This window comes from Erythrolamprus reginae, chromosome 2 (genome assembly GCF_031021105.1).
Source record: "Erythrolamprus reginae isolate rEryReg1 chromosome 2, rEryReg1.hap1, whole genome shotgun sequence".
In the NCBI taxonomy this organism is placed as follows: Eukaryota; Metazoa; Chordata; class Lepidosauria; order Squamata; family Dipsadidae; genus Erythrolamprus; species Erythrolamprus reginae.
In genome coordinates, this window is record NC_091951.1 from 41,681,724 (window position 1) to 41,689,521 (window position 7,798).

Sequence of the window (7,798 nt, forward strand, 5' to 3'; positions counted from 1 at the left end):
TAATCCTTTTTTTTCCCACCCACCCCAAATCTACTGGAGCATCTTGTGTGAATTTCCATCTTCTTGCACCAAAAAGCAAGGACCTTTTTGCTCAAGCGGTGATCCAGAGTGGAACAGCCAGTGCCTTCTATGCTTGGAAGTCTCCTGAGGAAGCCGAACAGTCAACTCTGGAATTCGTTCGTCTGCTAGGTTGTTCCAAGGACAATAATACCAGCATAGTGCAATGTCTACCAACAAAAAATGTTCCTGAACTTATTCAGAATGAAATAGCTATGGCTTTTAAAGATGGCCTCCTTTTAAATTTTCCATTCAGGCCAACTATAGATGGGGAGTTTTTGTTTTCTCTCATTTGCATGTTATTGTCCTACCAAAGAGGAAAGTCAGGGATGCAAAGAGACAAAAACTGAATAAGAAGCACCTTCTAGCTAAGCGGAGGCAGAAGAAACTGCAGCCGCGGAAACAGAAGAAGCACCAGGCCCGTCGGGTTAAGGATCGGGTCAAGCAGCCCTCTGCCGCCAAGACAATGGACAGCGGCCCAAGGACAATAATACCAGCATAGTGCAATGTCTACAAACAAAAAATGTTCCTGAACCTATTCAGAATGAAATAGCTATGGCCTTTAAATATGGCCTCCTTTTAAATTTTCCATTCAGGCCAACTATAGATGGGGAGTTTTTGCCTGGTAATCCAGAAAAGCTCATGGAAGAGGGTAAAATTCAGCTCAAACCAGTCCTCACAGGCGCAAACTCTGATGACGGAGCCCAATTTGTCCCCTTTGTTTTCCCTAACATCACCGACAATCTCATCAATCAGAAGTAGCTTCTGCACGGGATAAAGCTGTTGTTGCCAAATGCAACTGAAGATGTTATTCGGACTATTGCACAGAAGTACAGTGAAGGACAACACGGCCCAGCACGATGCCGCTCCGCTCTGTCCCGCTTCTATACTGATCGGATCTTTGCATGCCCATTGAGGGAGGCTGCAAGAAATATCAGGAAAAGAGGGAGTCCTGTATATGTCTATTTATTCGCACATAACCCTTCATGGTCAGTTTGGCCTGAATGGATTGGGGCATTTCACACTGCTGAGATTCCTTATGTTTTTGGAACCCTTGAATCAGTGATGCCTGTCAATAAACCAATCACAGAGGCTGAAGCCAGGCTGAGCCGTAAAATGATGCACTACTGGGCAGAGTTTGCCAGAACTGGGTAAGTGCTTCACTTTATTTCTATAAATTTGTTTTTGAAATTCAAAGAAAGCCGTTCTGTTCAACAAATGCACTTTATATCTAAAGTAATGCAGCCATAAAAGCAATGTACGCTATTTCTTTGCGAATGTTTATAGGTTGCGTTAATACAAGTAATTCATGATTTAGACCACAGTTGGGACTAGAATTATCTGTTGCTAAGCAAGACAGTAGTTAAGTTCCCAATTTTAAAGCCCTTCTTGCCATAGTTATTAAGCAAATCATTGCAATTATTAAGTAAAATATATGATTATGTGAATCCAGCTTCCTCCACTAACTTTGCTTGTTGAAAATCATCTGGAAAGGTTGCAAATGGTGATCATGTGACCCTGGGACATTGCAGCCCTTGTAAATACATGCCAATTTGCAAGCAGCCAAATTTTGATCACATGACCACGAGGATATTTGGAATAGTTGCAAAGTGCAAGGATCAGTTGTAAATCACTTGTTTCAGTGCCATTGTAATCTTGAATGGGCATTAAATGAATAGTTGTAAGTCAAGGACTACCAGTACTGGGAACAGCCCTGGAATTTTTAATAGTGTCACTTATAAATATTTTGTTTGTTCGTTTGTTTTACAAAACAGCAGGTATAGGTATAAACATAAGCAAAGTAAGTACAGATAAATGAGGAGAATAGGACAGTAAGACAGGGAGGGTAGGCACACCTTACAGACCCCTTAGGAATGGGGTGAAGTCGAAAGTAGACAGTCTAAGGTTAAAGTTTTTGGGGTTTGGGGAAGAAACCACAGAATCGGGTAGTGAATTCCAGGCATTGATCACTCTGTTGCTGAAGTCGTATTTCAGCAGTCAGGTTTGCAGTGGTTTACATTAAGTTTGTTTCTATTGTGTGCTTGTGTATTCTTGTGTTTGAAGCTGAAGTAAGTAGTCATTGACAGGTAGGACATTGTGGCAGATAATTTTATGGACTACATTTAGATTGGTTCAAAGGTGACATTATTATTATTATTATTATTATTATTATTATTATTATTATTATTATTATTTAATAATAAAAATATATATGCCATCCCTCTCCGAAGACTCGGGGTGGCTAAGTTCTAAGCTATCTAAGGCCAAAATTTCAATTCTGGTGGAATTAGATATTCCGTTGCGAGCTGAGGAGAGGATGACTCTTCTTGTGAAATATTTCTGGGCTCAACTGTATTAATGTCCAATATGCAATGCACATTCCAGACAAGTGAGCTGTATTTGAAGGGTAGCAGTATTGTCTGTGGTGTTAAATAGTCTGACATCATCAGAGGAGAGAACACATTTGCTTTTAGATTTTTTTTTTTTAGATTTATTAGATTTGTATGCCGCCCCTCTCTGAAGACTCGGGCGGCTCACAACAACAACAATACATAAAATACAAATCCAATACAGTGGAACCTCAACATACGAGCAGCTCTACTTACGAGCTACTCGAGATAAGAGCTGGGAGGGGAGCGACATTTTTGTTCGCCTCCCGAGCTCACATTCGGGATACGAGCGCCAAGGAGCTGTCTCCTGAAGCCGAACGCTAACTTCCGTGTTCGGCTTCAGGAGACAGCTGCGAAGCGGCGCACGTGTTTTAAAACGTCGCAGCCGGCCTGGGGGGCTTGCCAGCACCCCCCCGAGCCCCCCAGGCCGGCTGCAACCTTTTAAAACACGCGCGCCGCTTCGCAGCTGTCTCCTGAAGCCGAACGCGGAAGTTAGCGTTCGGCTTCAGGAGACAGCTGCGAAGCGGCGCGCGTGTTTTAAAACGTCGCAGCCGGCCTGGGGGGCTCGGGGGCAAGCCCCTGAGCCCCCCAGGCCGGCTGCGACGTTTTAAAACACCCCCGCCGCTTCGCAGCTGTCTCCTGAAGCCGAACGCTAACTTCCGCGTTCGGCGGCAGCGGTTTATTTTGTTGTTGCACGGATTAATTGACTTTACATTGTTTCCTATGGGAAACAATGTTTCGTCATACGAGCGTTCCGACTTACGAGCCTCCTTCCGGAACCAATCAGTCTCGTAAGTCGGGGTTCTACTGTAACTAAAGATCTAAGTGTCAAAGCCCACTGCAACAACATCGCCAAGAAGGCCTCAAGAGTTGTTAATCTAATCCTACGTAGCTTCTGCTCTGGAAATCTCACACTACTTACCAGAGCTTACAAAACTTTCGCCAGACCCATCCCAGAATACAGCTCATCTGTTTGGAACCCATACCACATTTCGGACGTTAACACCCTCAAAAATGTCCAAAGATACTTCACCAGAAGAGCCCTTCACTCCTCTACCCGAAATAGAATTCCCTACAAAACTAGATTTACAATCCTGGGTTTTGAAAGCTTAGAACTACGACGCCTTAAACATGATCTAAGTATTGCCCACAAGATCATATACTGCAATGTCCTGCCTATCAAAGACTACTTCAGCTTCAACCACAACAACACAAGAGCACACAACAGATTCAAGCTTAATATTAATCGCTCCAAACTTGACTGTAAAAAATATGACTTTAGTAATCGAGTTGTTGAAGCGTGGAACTCATTACCGGACTCTGTAATGTTATCCCCTAACCCCCAACATTTTACCCTTAGACTGTCCACGGTTGACCTCTCCAGATTCCTAAGAGGTCAATAAGGGGCGTACATAAGTGCACTAGAGTGCCTTCCGTCCCCTGTTCTATAGTCTCTCCTATATCTCGTATTTCTTCTCTACTATATCGTCTATAACATTCATTGTGTATTGTGTAATCGGACTAAATAAATTAAGTAAGTAAGTAAATAAGTAAATAAATAAATAAATAAATAAAAAATAATAATAATGAAGGTGGGGCAAACTCGAATTGCACGCAAGAGAGCGCATTGGAAAAGCATAGAGACGGGGTGTGGGGGACGGGGTGTAGAACAATGCAGACCCAATAAACCCACCTCTGCCGTCAGGCATGGGGGAACTGGACATCTCCCCTTGCCTATGTAGTTTTATGGATGGAATGTTTGTGTGTATGTTTTTATATAAGGTTTTTTTTAGGTTTTTAATGTAAAATTGTTATTTTAGACTTAATATTAGATTTGTCATTGTATGCTGTTTTACCACTGCTGTGAGCCGCCACGAGTCTGCAGAGAGGGGCGGCATACAAATCTAATAAATAATAATAATAATAATAATAATAATAACAATAATAATAATAATAACAATAATAATAATAATAATAATAATAAAATAATTCTTGAAATAAGACAGTGACAGTCCGTACTTCAGCCAGGTAAACAACATAAGAACGTCCAATAATTGAACTGAATTGATGAAGCCTCTAATTTTATCTTATAAAAAATGGGCATGGGCAAATCCATGCCTTCATCAAGGAGATATTTATCAATTGTTACTAGACAGTGGCTATTTATTACCTCTAGAAAGTAGGAAGAAGTATATATTAACTATTAGCAATTAGGGAACAGCTGCCATTCATTTTTGCTCTAACCTTGCGAGTTCTCAATTCATCTGGTTGCGTACTATATGGTGCAGCTTGCTGAACTAAATGAGCCATTAGTGTTCTCCAGCATGGGCTTTCTTACTCCAAATGCTATATCATTATATTAACATTTAAAATTGCCACATTTAGAGAAATTGCATTGTGTAAAAACAATAATATTAAATCATTAGTTATTAAATTAAAACTGGTGCACCCTGTATTTTTAAAAAATACTAATAAGAAGAACTGTGGCTTTGTTTACATGGTTGCAAATATCTTCAATACTTGACAAATAATTTTGATTTTGCAATTATATATAATTGAGTAAGAGGAAAGAGCAGTTAGCCAGGCAGCATGTTTTCCCGCTTTTGTTTACTGGATTTAGTGTATGCAACCGTTTTTCTCTCGTAATATCCAAAAGTTGACACCTTGTCATAAGAAAAGGGAAGTCCATCAAATTACGGAACATGCTAAACAGGTACACCAATAAATTAGCACAGGAACAGTTAGGTAACTACTTTCAGAAATCTATTTCCCTAAATGTCACAACTGCAGAAAAAACAATTACTGCCAACCTGCCTTCCAAATGATGGACCTGTATACTGCACGAGTCCAAAAGAGGGCCATGAAAATATTTACTGACCACTTGCATCCTGCACATAAATTGTTTCAACTCCTACCCTCAAAATGACAGTATGGAACACTGTACACCAAGACAATTAGACACAAAGAAAGTTTTTTCCCCGAATGCCATCACTCTGCTAAACAAATAATTAAACAAGGCCAGACCTCGCAATTGTGAGATCAACAGCCTCAAGCCTGCTGGAAAAGCCAGCTCTTCAATGCTTTCCGGAAGGCCAATAGAGTGAGGGCAGTCTGGATCTCAGGGGGTACTTGGTTCCAGAGAGCCGGGGCAGCCACAGAGGAGGCCCTTCCCCACAAGCCCGCCAACCGACACTGTTTAGCTGACGGAACCTGGAGAAGATAAGCTCTGTGGAATCTTACCGGTCGCTGGGAACTATGAGATAGAAGGCAATCTTGAAGATAACTTGGCCCTGAACCATGTAGGGCTTTAAAGGTAATAACCAACACCTTGAATTTAGCCCGGAGATCAAGAGAGCCAGTGCAGCTTGCGGAGTATTGATATAATATTGACAAAACTGAGTATTGACAAAATTGAACGGGTCCAAAGACGGGCTACAAGAATGGTGGAAGGTTTTAAGCATAAAACGTATCAGGAAAGACTTAATGAACTCAATCTGTATAGTCTGGAGGACAGAAGGAAAAGGGGGGACATGATCGAAACATTTAAATATATTAAAGGGTTAAATAAGGTTCAGGAGGGAAGTGTTTTTAATAGGAAAGTGAACACAAGAACAAGGGGACACAATCTGAAGTTAGTTGGGGGAAAGATCAAAAGCAACATGAGAAAATATTATTTTACTGAAAGAGTAGTAGATCCTTGGAACAAACTTCCAGCAGACGTGGTAGATAAATCCACAGTAACTGAATTTAAACATGCCTGGGATAAACATATATCCATCCTAAGATAAAATACAGAAAATAGTATAAGGGCAGACTAGATGGACCATGAGGTCTTTTTCTGCCGTCAGACTTCTATGTTTCTATGTTTCTATAATGTGAGTGTACCTAGGTGCACCCACAACCACTCGCTATATTCCCTTGAGACAGTGATGGCAAACCTATGGCACAGGTGCCACAGGTGGCATGCAGAGCCATATCTGCTGGCACCTGAGCCATTGCCTTAGCTTAGCTCCAACATGCATGTGTGTGCTGGCCAGCTGATTTTGGGCTTGCACGGAGACTCTGGGAGGGCGTTTTTGACTTCCAGAGATCCTCTGGGGAGAGGGAAAGGGCATTTTTATCCTCCCTCAGCTCCATGGATGCCTTTGGAGCCTGGGGAAAATGAAACACAAGTCTACTAGGCACACCAGAAGTTGGGAAACAGGCTATTTCCAGCCTCCAGAGGGCCTCTGGGGAGGGCGGCGGAAGCTGTTTTCGCGCTCTGCAGGCATTGAATTATGGGTGTGGGCTCTTGCGCATGCGCGATAGCACCCCCCACACTCTTTCAGCACCGAGGGAAAAATGTTTCGCCATCACTGCCTTGTGAAAACCTCAGAAGTTGGCAGCATACAAATCCGAATAAATAAATGAATAAATAAATTCTGGACCAATTATAGTCTCTGAACACTCTTCATGGATAGTCCCAGGTAGAGTGTGTTGCGATCATCCAACTGTGAGGTGATAAGGGCATGAGTGACTGTGAGGAGAGCTTCCTGATCCAAGTAGGGTCGCAATTGGTGTACCAGATGAGCCAGTGTAAAAGTCCCCTGAGCCACTGCTGTTAGATGCTGGTCTAATCTTAGCTGTGAGTCTAGGAGGACACCCAAATTGTGGACCCATTCAGAGGGGGACCATTTCTTCCCCTCCCCAGACACAAGGATGGACAGTCGATACAGTCTTTAGGAGGCACTACCCACAGCCACTCAGTCTTATCTGGGTTAAGTCTGAGCTTGTTGACACCCATCCAGACCATCACAGCTTCCAGGCACTGGCAGATCATGTCCACTGTTTCACTGAAATGACGTAGGGTGGAAATATACCACTGGGTATCATCAGCATATTGCTGATACCTCACCCCAAAACATCGGATGATCTCACCCAGTGGTTTCATGTAGATATTAAATAGGAAGGGAGATAGGACCGAGCCCTGAGGCACCTCGCAAATAAGGCATCTAGGGGTTGATCTCTGTCCTCCTGCCAACACCGACTGTGAACGACCAGAGAGATAGTAGGAAAACCACCACAGCAAGGTGCTTCTCAACCCCAGGTCCCTTAGTCATCCCAGGAGGATACCATGGTCAATGGTATCAAAAGCCACTGAGAGGTCAATTAGCATCAAGATAGAGGAATGACCCATATCTTGAGCTCGCCAGAGGTCATCCATCAGCGTGACTAAAGTAGTTTCTGTGCTATAGTCAGATCTGAAGCCAGATTGACAAGGGTCCAGATAATCTATTTCATCCAATGAGGAGTTGAAGTGCCAACACTTTCTCTACACAGTTGTTCTCAACCTTTCTAATGCCGCAACCCCT

At 42.6% G+C, this 7,798-nt stretch overlaps 1 pseudogene; it reads left to right on the forward strand.

Moving 5' to 3' along the window:
- The first annotated feature begins 6,955 nt into the window (after nt 1-6,955).
- LOC139159388 (acetylcholinesterase-like) overlaps nt 6,956-7,798 on the forward strand; it is a 12,885-nt pseudogene continuing 12,042 nt past the window's right edge.